Source organism: Cetorhinus maximus, chromosome 17, assembly GCF_964194155.1.
Source record: "Cetorhinus maximus chromosome 17, sCetMax3.hap1.1, whole genome shotgun sequence".
Classification (NCBI taxonomy): Eukaryota; Metazoa; Chordata; class Chondrichthyes; order Lamniformes; family Cetorhinidae; genus Cetorhinus; species Cetorhinus maximus.
The window spans coordinates 21,189,505-21,199,933 of NC_135895.1; the positions used below are offsets into that span (position 1 = coordinate 21,189,505).

At 43.1% G+C, this 10,429-nt stretch overlaps 1 protein-coding gene across 1 annotated transcript in view; it reads left to right on the forward strand.

Annotated features, from left to right (window-relative positions):
* Nucleotides 1-9,950: 9,950 nt before the first annotated feature.
* Nucleotides 9,951-10,429, forward strand: part of tlcd4a (TLC domain containing 4a) — a 50,256-nt gene continuing 49,777 nt past the window's right edge. The window contains exon 1 of the mRNA XM_078560830.1: nt 9,951-10,137. The gene's annotated coding sequence lies outside the window, so the exon portion shown is untranslated. The remainder of the gene's footprint in view (nt 10,138-10,429) is intronic.

Consider the following 10,429-nt stretch of genomic DNA (forward strand, 5'->3'; position numbering starts at 1 on the left):
GATACCAGTACACAGCAGTGCCTTTCCAATAACTGTACACAGCAGTGCCTTACCAATACCAGTACACAGCAGTGCCTTATCGATAACAGTACACAGCAGTGCCTTTCCAATAACTGTACACAGCAGTGCCTTACTGATAACAGTACACAGCAGTGCCTTACCGATACCAGTACACAGCAGTGTCTTACTGATAACAGTACACAATATTACCTTATATTATCCCCGTCTGAGCCTTGACAATAAATACCAGCAAGCAATTTTATCACAGGGAGCATCACTGCCAAGCCCAAATCTATCCTCAATCGGGGTCCACATACTTGTGGCAGGATTGCTATTGTCTCTTTAACCATGAACACACTGCTTAAGAGCATAAATGCTGAGCTGCATTGATTGAAAACTATGTAATGCCATCATTGGATAATAATATGGCGACATAATTTAAGTTAAAACAGAGTATGTAATCATGAAATATGCCAGTTGTTTGAGTGGGGCATTTTGAAGTAAAGTACATGCAACTTACTGTTTCGTCTACAAGACTTAGAAAGGACAGAAAGTGCATTTGTTTAGTTTGAGTCCCATTTCATGCTATCTTTATGTTCCCAAAACCCTCATTTTGACCACAAATCTCCCCTAATCTCATTGTGCTCCTGTGAACTCACAATAGATTTCAAACTCCATTTCAATACACCCTGGGCTTTTGGATAAGGCACAGCATGTTTTAAAGCCATCTCACAGTTGTACTTTTCCTTCTTTTATCTTATCAGTGTTATGGACAGGAGGGAGGTCAGCTCAAAGAGCACTATTTTACTCTTATCACCTGTCCGTAAACAGAAGGTGTTTTGAATTAGTTTGTTTTAAAGATTAAGTGGTGGCATATTCTGCCCAACCCCTCGATTTTTTAGTGATCCAATTTTACTAATAATCCACAGCAAACTCAAGTTAGGATTAACTCAGAGGTTTGGTTTATTTCACACATTCAAAATCCACAAAAGGAGTGTCTGCAACGTCCCGCTCTGCATTCACACAGTAAAGGGGGCGGATAGAGAAAAGGAGGTTTACAGTACAAGGACCACAGAGAAGCTGAATATCGGTTCTTGTGAGTTCCAGAGTCCCAAAGCCAGAGTCCAATGAGGGATTCTTTCAGGTAGGCATTTCGAGCTCAGCTGGCCAGAAACCGATGTTGTAAGATCCGCTTTTCAGGTGTTGTTGATGTCACAAGATGAGGTAGGTACACAGAGATTGAGTTGGTCCTGAAGCTGATAGTACAAAATCTCCCAGCAGAGTCAGGTTAAGTGGGCCAGTTGTCCTGTCTGGACAGAGCCAGCTTCTTTGTGGCTTGCCAGTGGGATGGTAAAACAGCAAACTGGGTGTGTAGCTCAGAAAGGTAATATTAAATTGTTCAAAAGGCCAAAGTCTTGGGTCATGTGATCTTCTTCCCTTCAAAAAGGGATGTTTATCCAACATTTGGAATTGGCTTTGCTTTCAGGACTGATAATATTTCAGCCATGATGGGGTGAAAGGGGTGCCATTTATGTTGAGGGCCTGGCATTTGGGAAGCCGTTGTCCCTGTAGACCCACTGACTCCCCTAGCAAGATTGACTTATCGAATGCAAATGGCCTTCCTGTAGCTCCCTTTGAAATTGGTCTGACCAGACCCACAGGTTGTCTGTCGGTAGCTCCTTAGACATAATGAGGTGTGAGATTCCCGAAACGGAGAAAAGAATTCCTCTGTTCTGGAGACTGATGAGGATAACTTCTAGACATCTTAAAATTGCCTTTGTTTAGCAGAAAAGTCCAGTTCAAAAATAAGAAATAGCAATAAGGATAAAGTTTTAAAATATATACAGTGTTGGGTTTCTGTTCCTTGTCATCAGAACCCCATACCAGTTAAGCATTCTTAAATATTTTCTGTACATTTCCTGTCAGCATTTTACATTTTAGTTAGATTACCACCCTCAGTAAACTTTCTGAACACCTCATTTATATTTCGTTAAATGTAATTCACCTGCACCAACCTCTGAGATATTTCCCAGTACAAGATTAGCTTCACTGATAGCAACTTCACATGTGCCCTATTAAATAAGACAAACTAATAAAGGCCTCTCTTATTTTGATGTAAAATATGGGTATATATTTGCAATTTTAATCATTGTTTAAGAAGAACTGTCTGCTTCATTCATGATCCCACAATCAGTGGAGATTTATTTTGCTCCTCTTTGTAACTATGATTTTAAAAAAGCTTTCCCCTTCATCTTCTCCTGGAGGTGCTGGCTTTGTGCTAGACTACATTTTCAACAGCACAAGTTCTCCTCCAGTACCTTGCTCAAGAGGACAACCTTCGTGCGTTGACTCTAAATTATGAGTGACAGGAAGAACTGTTCAGTCAAAACTTACTTTTTTTCTTTTGTGTTGTGACATGTTCTGAATGGCTGAATAGCTTATATTGATATGCATTTGAGAGAAAAGACAAGAAGAGTGGTATAAAATTGGTTAAATTAACAGTGAAAAACCCTGGAAGGACTATCCAATTTTTCAAGTAAGAAGGGATGTTCGGGATTAAACTTCTCAATTACAGACATGGAGTTTTCACTTTGACGTTTGCAAACTTGTGTTGCCCTATTAAAATTAATGAATGGAAGAATGGAGGCTAGTATGTGCTGAAGTAGAAGCCTTTGGTTATTGGGTAGGGAAGGTTTTTTTTTGGATATGCTATTTGAGATATGTGTTGAAGAAGGAAAATCCACATTTTTCTTATTTATTGTGTTTTTAGTTCTTGTTATTAAAGCCCCACCGTTTATATAACTGTTCAAGATTTTAGGTAATTTTGCTATATTTAATCTTTCTCATGTTAAACTTTGAAAATAATAACTTTTAATACATTTGCACAAAATATTGTATTTCTAACCTGTAGCTATGCAGGAACCATAAATTAAAGTGTAAACCATGTTACTTATGTTTTGAAACAAAAACAGAAAATGCTGGAAAAACTCAGCAGGTCTGACAGCATCTGTGGGGAGAAAGACGGAGTTAGCATTTCGAGTCCGTATGATTCTCCTTCAGAGTTCTAAAATGCTCGAAATGCTAATTCTGTCTTTCTCTCCACAGATGCTGTCAGACCTGCCGATCTTTTCCAGCATTTTCTGTTTTTGTTTCAGATTTCCAGCATCCACAGTATTTTGCTTTTTTTAACTTATGTTTTGGTTTGCTGAAAAGAATGTTCATTTTGAAATTGTCCACTTGTTTGCTTTCTGTAATGATAGCCTGGTCTCTTGACTTTATGCAAAAATAAAAGTTACACTCAACTGACTCTTATGCCTAATTGAGAGAGAATGAGTTAGGGAAAGAGTAATGCGCAAGAAGAGATGGAATGTACAAAAAACAAATGTAATAAAATAACTTCAGAAAAACAAAACATTGATTATCTGTAAAAAAAAATCCCCACCCCCTCCTAATCTTGTCCAGTAAGAGCCTACGGACAGTTATCAAGAGTGGGAATTCCTGACAATCTTTTCCCTTGTTGACCACTAGGAAGGGGAAAGTTTCAGTTTCTTAAATGTCTTAATTACCTGAGTCATCAAAAGAGTTCCTTAATGGAAATCTCTGTTGCTAAAGATAATCATTTCAAAACACAATCCAATTTGTATCTAGCTGATGCAAGTTTAATTCATGGCTGCAGATCAGGTTCTAATTAGGTCAACGAATGAAAAACAAACTGATTAAATTTCACAAGTCTTCTTTGTGCTTTCCCACCACACAGATTTGGCACTTAATTCTAAATTGTCCAATACTGGTTAGAAAATATTTGATCTTAATCTATAAGCAGGTCTGTAGTTCACTATAACAGCATTTACTTTGAGTTTTCGCAATAATGTATAGTAATGTCATATGCTAATTTTAATTTCACTTTAAAAGGGTTCACTCAACTCTGGCTGACTGCCCAATTGGAACCACTTCCCATTCATGACTTTCTTTCATGAGAATTTTGCAGCTGAAGCAATTGTCTATGTGCACTCCTTGTAGCAGACGGAATGTACAAGAATGCTCCACTCCGGTTAATTAACGTGTACGCCCCGGCACAAAAGAGCGAGCGGCTGGTGGTCTTTCAGCAGCTCCCACTGCTGCTGGCGACCTCCAGGCCGGTCATTCTGGGCAGTGACTTCATCTGTACAGCCCGAGGGGCTCTAAACAGTTCCCAGTCTCTCGGTGCGCTGTGGTAGAAAGATCTTAGACAGCGACCCTTCCCCATTGCGCCTTTGCGGCAGCTGCCCCAAGCTTTAGTGCGTCCCTCAGCACGTAGTCCTGGACTTTGGCTTCAATCTCAATTTCAGACTCAGAAATGACTGCATCATCGATGCGGCTGGACAATCCGGCAGGGCCGACAGCAGATTGGACGCTACGTCCAGATCCCTGATGGAAACAGTAAAGGATGCCAAGCTGCACGATGTCTTCAGCAACCCTGCAGACGGAGTGCAGCATAGATACACATGGTCGCAGCCAGACGGGTCCATCCGTTCCAGGATAGACTTCCTGTTTGTGTCCCGTGCGTTCACAGTCAGATCCACCGACGTCAAGCTGGTGTTCTTTTCTGACCACTGCTTCCTACTGGCTGACTGTCACTTAGATGAAGAGAGTGGGCAGGGGGGCATGGAAGCTAAACATACAACTGCTGACCCCAGAGAACATTGAGGAGCTCAAGAGGGATTACAAAGATTGGAGAACCATGAAACCCCTCTTTGAGTCCCTGACACACTGGTGGGAAGCGATCAAGGGAAACATCAAGAGGTTTTTCATCCTCAAAGGCGCCCAGAAAGCTAGAAAGGAACAGAGGGAAATCTCCCAACTACAGAGAAACATGCAGAACCTGCTGCGGCTGTAGTCAGTGGGGGTCGATGTCAAGGAGGAACTCCAAGAGGTGAAGAGCCAGCAAGCCTCGCTCTTTGCCTCGGAGGCCTCCAAGATCATCTTCCGGTCCAGAGTCCGCTCCGTGGAGCAGGATGAGACGTGCTCACATTTCTTCTTCCAAAAGGTACAGAGAGAGAGCTCTGTAATCAGCAGCCTGAAGGAAGAAGACAGCTCAGTAAAGTCATTGCAGTCTGACATTTTGAGGATCAGCAAATCCTTTTATGCCGGATTGTATGACGTGAAGCCCACAGATAGCACAGCCTCCCAATCCTTCCTGTCCTCTATCACGGAGGTCTTAGACAACAGTACACGGGAGAGCCTGGACAAACCGATAACTCCTGATGAACTGACTAAGGCCCTTGAATCCTTCGAGAAGAGTAAAACTCCCGGAAGCGACGGCTTGCCGGCAGAGTTGTATTTGGCTCTGTGGGACTGGATTGGCTCAGACCTGCTAGAAGTGTACGAGAGTATGCTTCTGGCCGGCAGCATGTCAGAATCCATGAGGAAAGGCATCATCACCCTCATCTACAAGCACAAGGGGGAAAGGGAGGAAATTTGAAATTGGCGACCCATTTCACTGTCGAATGTGGACTATAAGATTCTGTCCAAGGTCATCGCCAATCGGGTCAAGTCCGCTCTGGAATTGGTGATCCACCCTGACCAGACCTGCACTGTGCCGGGCAGGAAGATCTCTGACAGCCTCGCACTGCTCTGGGATACGATTGCCTATGTGCAGGACAGGGGTGTGGACACCTGCTTCATCAGCCTGGGTCAGGAGAAGGCCTTTGACAGAATATCGCACACCTACATGGTGGATGTGCTTTCCAAAATGGGGTTTGGGGAGGGAATTCGCAATTGGATCCAACTGCTCTACACTAACATCGGTAGCTCAGTCTCAGTCAATGGGTGGGAATCAGATAGCTTTCCTATTAAATCTGGAGTCCAGCAGGGCTGCCCTCTCTCCCCTGTCCTGCTTGTGTGTTGCCTAGAACCCTTTGCTGAGTCCATCAGGAAGGATCCGGGCATATGGGGAGTGACAATCCCAGGCAGTGGAGGCACTCAGGTCAAAGGCTTCCTTGTACACGGACAATGTCACCATCTTCTGCTCGGATCCGCTGTCGGTGCGCAGACTGATCTACATCTGCGGCCAGTTCGAACTGGCATCGGCAGCCAAGGTAAATCATGGGAAGAGCAAGGCCATGTTCTTTGGGAACTGGGCTGACCGATCCTTTGTCCCCTTCACCGTCAGGGCTGACAGCCTGAAAGTGCTGGGGATATGGTTCGGAGGGACCGGAGCATGCGTTAGAAACTGGAAGGAGCAAGTGTCTATGGTGAAAAGAAAACTGGGCATGTGGGAGCGACGCTCCCTCTCCATTGCGGGTATGAACCTGGTCATCAGGTGTGAAGCACTCTCGCTGTTGCTGTACGTGGCGCAGGTCTGGCCCATTCCAGACTCCTGCGCGATGACGATCACCCGAGCCATCTTTCGCTTTATCTGGAGGTCAAAAATGGATCGTGTCCTCAGGGACGCAATGTACAAGCCTCTAGATAAGGGGGGAAAAGATCTAGCTTGGTTGGTGGTGAGAAAGGCCCTTCCCGTCAGATCCTTCCTACATGCCAGGAGTCTCACCTCCTCTGCACGTTGCCCTCGAGGTGGCTGTGGTGGGGAAGAGACCGTTGTTCACCTCCTTGTGGATTGTGCCTTTGCAAAGAAAGTCTGGAGAGAGATGCAGTGGTTTCTGTCGAGGTTCATCCTGAGCAGCGCGGTGACACAGGACTCTGTGCTGTACAGGGACACACACCGAGACAAACATCAACTGCAACTGGAGGGTCATCAACTCAGTGAAAGACGCTCTTTGGTCTGCCCGAAACTTGTTGGTCTTCCAGTGCAAAGAGTTGTCCCCGACTGAGTGTTGCAGACTGGCACATTCCAAGGTCCAGGACTACATACTGAGGGATGCACTAAAGCTTGGGGCAGGGGCTGCAAAGGCACAATGGGGAAAGGTCGCTGTCTAAGACCTTTCTGCCATAGTGCACTGAGGGGCTGGGAATTGCAAAGACCCCTCGGGCTGCACGGTGATTGTATGCATTGAATTAGTATTCATTGTATTATAATTGTATTGAAGCACCTCAGAGTGCAACATGATGTACGTTGATAACTCCAATACCAATGCACTGTCTGACTGTCTGTAATGACCATATTGAAATGATTGTAATATTCATTGAATGTATTGAAGCACCTCGTGATCCGCGTGTAAAAGTTGCATTGCACTTTTTGTGATGGTGATTTAGAAATGTTTTGTAATGTTCTTCCAGATATTTTATGAATAAAGTATTTTTTCCAAAAAGAACATGTCTCTCCATCTTAGAGATATTCCATTTTGTGTTATTGATAGGTCCATCTATTTCATTAGATTTATTCCATGTTCTGTGAAAGGTCAAGATTCCCAGTGATCAAGGAAGGAGAGTAGAGTATGGCTGTGAGCTTAAAGGACATGATGAAAATTGAATACTTTTAGAGCCTGAATTTTGCAGTAGTAACAACGGCAAAACCATCAGCATTTGGCATAATTACTTCACTGAAAGTGACAGTAACTTTGGGATCCCTACAGAGAGAATAACATAGAAATCCAGAAGCTGCTGTCAGTGATTCCACGCTTCTCCAGAGAGTGCGCTGTTGAGGCACCTTGCTAGGCAGCAGTCATTGGAAAATCAATTGATTACTGAGAACATCCATGACAACACTCCTAATCTCACTGTAAAAATCCTTGAAAATGTTGCACCTTGCTGAATCAGGTATAACTGGGTTTTTAACAGCATAATAACTCCATAATCACTTCTCAACACCCCCATTGGCGCTGAGTAGCTAATTTTATATTTATGGAATTCCAAATTTCTCTGTTATGATGCAAAAATCCCACATTTTAAAAATAATTTGTTTGAAAAGGTTTCTTTATTTTCGCTTCTATCTTAATCCAATTCTAATCATTTATTTCACTATCTGAAAGTTTAAATTGAAAGTAAAGTATATTAAGCGCTTTTAAGTTCCCAGTTTTGAATGCTTCAATATGATTGGCTGCTTATGTTATTGCTGACACCATGCTGCTGCATGCCGATATATCTCCTTGACTTGGCACCAGATTTAACTTGCCATCGGAAGAGGAGAAAGCTATGCCACAGTGGTTGCCAGATCTTTCTTGGCAGCTTTCTTCGAGGTCAGTGGCGAGGGCCATCTGGAAACTACAAGCCAGTTAGCTAACATCTATCATAGGGGAAATGTTAGAAACTATTGTTAAAGATGTTATAGCAGGGCACTTGGAAAAATTCAAGGTGATCAGGCATAGTCAGCATGGTTTTGTGAAAGGGAAATCATGTTTACCTGATTTATTGGAGTTCTTTGAAGAAGTAACACATGCTGTGGATAAAGGGAAACCGGTGGATTTCCATAAGGCATTTGATAAGATGCCACATCAAAGGATATTGAGAAAAATAAAAGCTCATAGTGTAGAAGATAACATATTGGCATGGATAGAAGACTGGCTAGCTAACAGGAAGCAGAGTAGGCATAAATGTGTCATTTTCTGGTTGGCAAGATGTAATGACTGGTGTGCCATGGGGATCAGTGCTGGGCCTCAACTTTTTACAATTTATAAATGACTTGTATGAAGGGACCAAAGTTATAGTTGCTAAATTTGCTGTTGACACAGAGATAGGTAGGAAAATAAGTTGTGAAGAGGACGTAAGGATGCTACAAAGGGGTATAGATCGGTTAAGTGAGTGGGCAAAGATCTGGTAAATGGAGTATAATGTGGGAAAATATGAAATTGTCCATTTTGGCAGGAAGAATAAAAAAAAGTATCCAAATGGTGAGAGATTGTAGAGCTCTGAGGCGCAGAGGGATCTGGGTGTCCTAGTGCATGAATCGCAAAAGTTTGTATGCAAGTACAGCAAGTAATTAGGAAAGCTAATAGAATGCTATCATTTATTGCGAAAGGAATTGAACACAAAAGTAGGGAGGTTTTGCTTCAGTTATACAGGGCACTGGTGAGACCACATCTGGAGTACTGTGTACAGTATTGGTCTCCTTATTTAAGGAAGGATGTAAACGGAAGCAGTCCAGAGAAGGTTTACTAGACTAATACCTGGAGTGGCTGGCTTGCCTTACGAGGAAATGTTGGACCGGCTAGGCTGGAGTTTAGAAGCGCAAGAGGTGACTTGATTGAAACATATAAGATCCTAAGGGTCATGATAGAGTGGATGTTTCCTCTTGTGGGAGAATCTAGAACTAGGAGTCACTGTTTAAAAATGAAGGGTTGCCCATTTAAGACAGCGATGAGGAGGATTTTTTTGTCTCAGAGGGTCGTGAGTCGTTGAAACTCTCTTCTTCAAAAGGCGGTGGAAGCAGCATCTTTGAATATTTTTAAGGCAGAGGTAGATACATTCTTGATAAGCAAGGGGGTGAAAGGTTCTCGGGGGTAGGTGGGGATGTGGAGTTGAGGTTACAATCAGATCAGCCAAGATCTAATTGAATGGCGGAGCAGGCTCGAGGGGCCAAGTGGCGTACTCCTGCTCTGAGTTCATAAGTTCGAAATCCAGGCTAATATTTCAATTTGGTCAAATTCCTTTGAAGGTGATTGAATATTTTGAATGTGTACATCAAATTCCTTTCCATCTAGTTAACCATCAACTCTCTGGGAACACACGAGTACTTTTTTTTAAAAAGTGTCCTAGGCTTCATTAAGATTCAGCTTTTCGTACTCAGCGACATTTTAAAAAGTTGCTCCAATAAATTCCAAAAATCGCACAAAACCACCCATCAACGCCTGAAAGGATAAAAGACAAATTCAGCTCCAAACCCGGAACTTTCATCAGGACGAATCGCCCATACCGGTGGAATTATTATGGAAAACCATAGATGGTTGGCTGGTTGGGACACTTATGCTGCAGATCTGAAAATAGTTCACATATTTTTTTTAAAAAAAAATCTCCACCCACCCTATTCAATTGAACTAAACAGTCCCTGTGTTTGGGAGGGAGGGGAGGGAGTTGATGAGGAAGGTTCAAAACAGCTTGTGTGTTTGGTGAAGCCCACATTCAGACCAGAAGGGATTCGTTTGATGTGACTTGTAGCTGGAAGAAAGGACATTGACCCTGGTGGTGAAAGGAAAGAGGATATTGAGAAGAGGGAGAGAGAGAAAGGGAAAGGGAAAGGTGTCTCAGCCTGCAAGACACATGGTAAGCAATGGGATGTTGTATGTGGAGCTGCTGGGGAGGGTTTGCTGGGGAACTGAGCTGATGTGTTTCTGAACAGATGTCGATTTTTGTTGGAGAAAGATGAAAATGTGCAGTGTTTTTTTTTAACGCACCCAGGTGAAGAAAAGCAGACTGGAAATTAGGGGGAAAATACCCAAGTTGCAGAGGTTTTTTGGATTGTGGCTTTTTTTAAAAGAAAAATATATATAAAAGCCGGGGAAGGCGCTGATGGCTGGAAACTGGGAGATTCCTCCGGCCCGGGTGAGGAGACGGA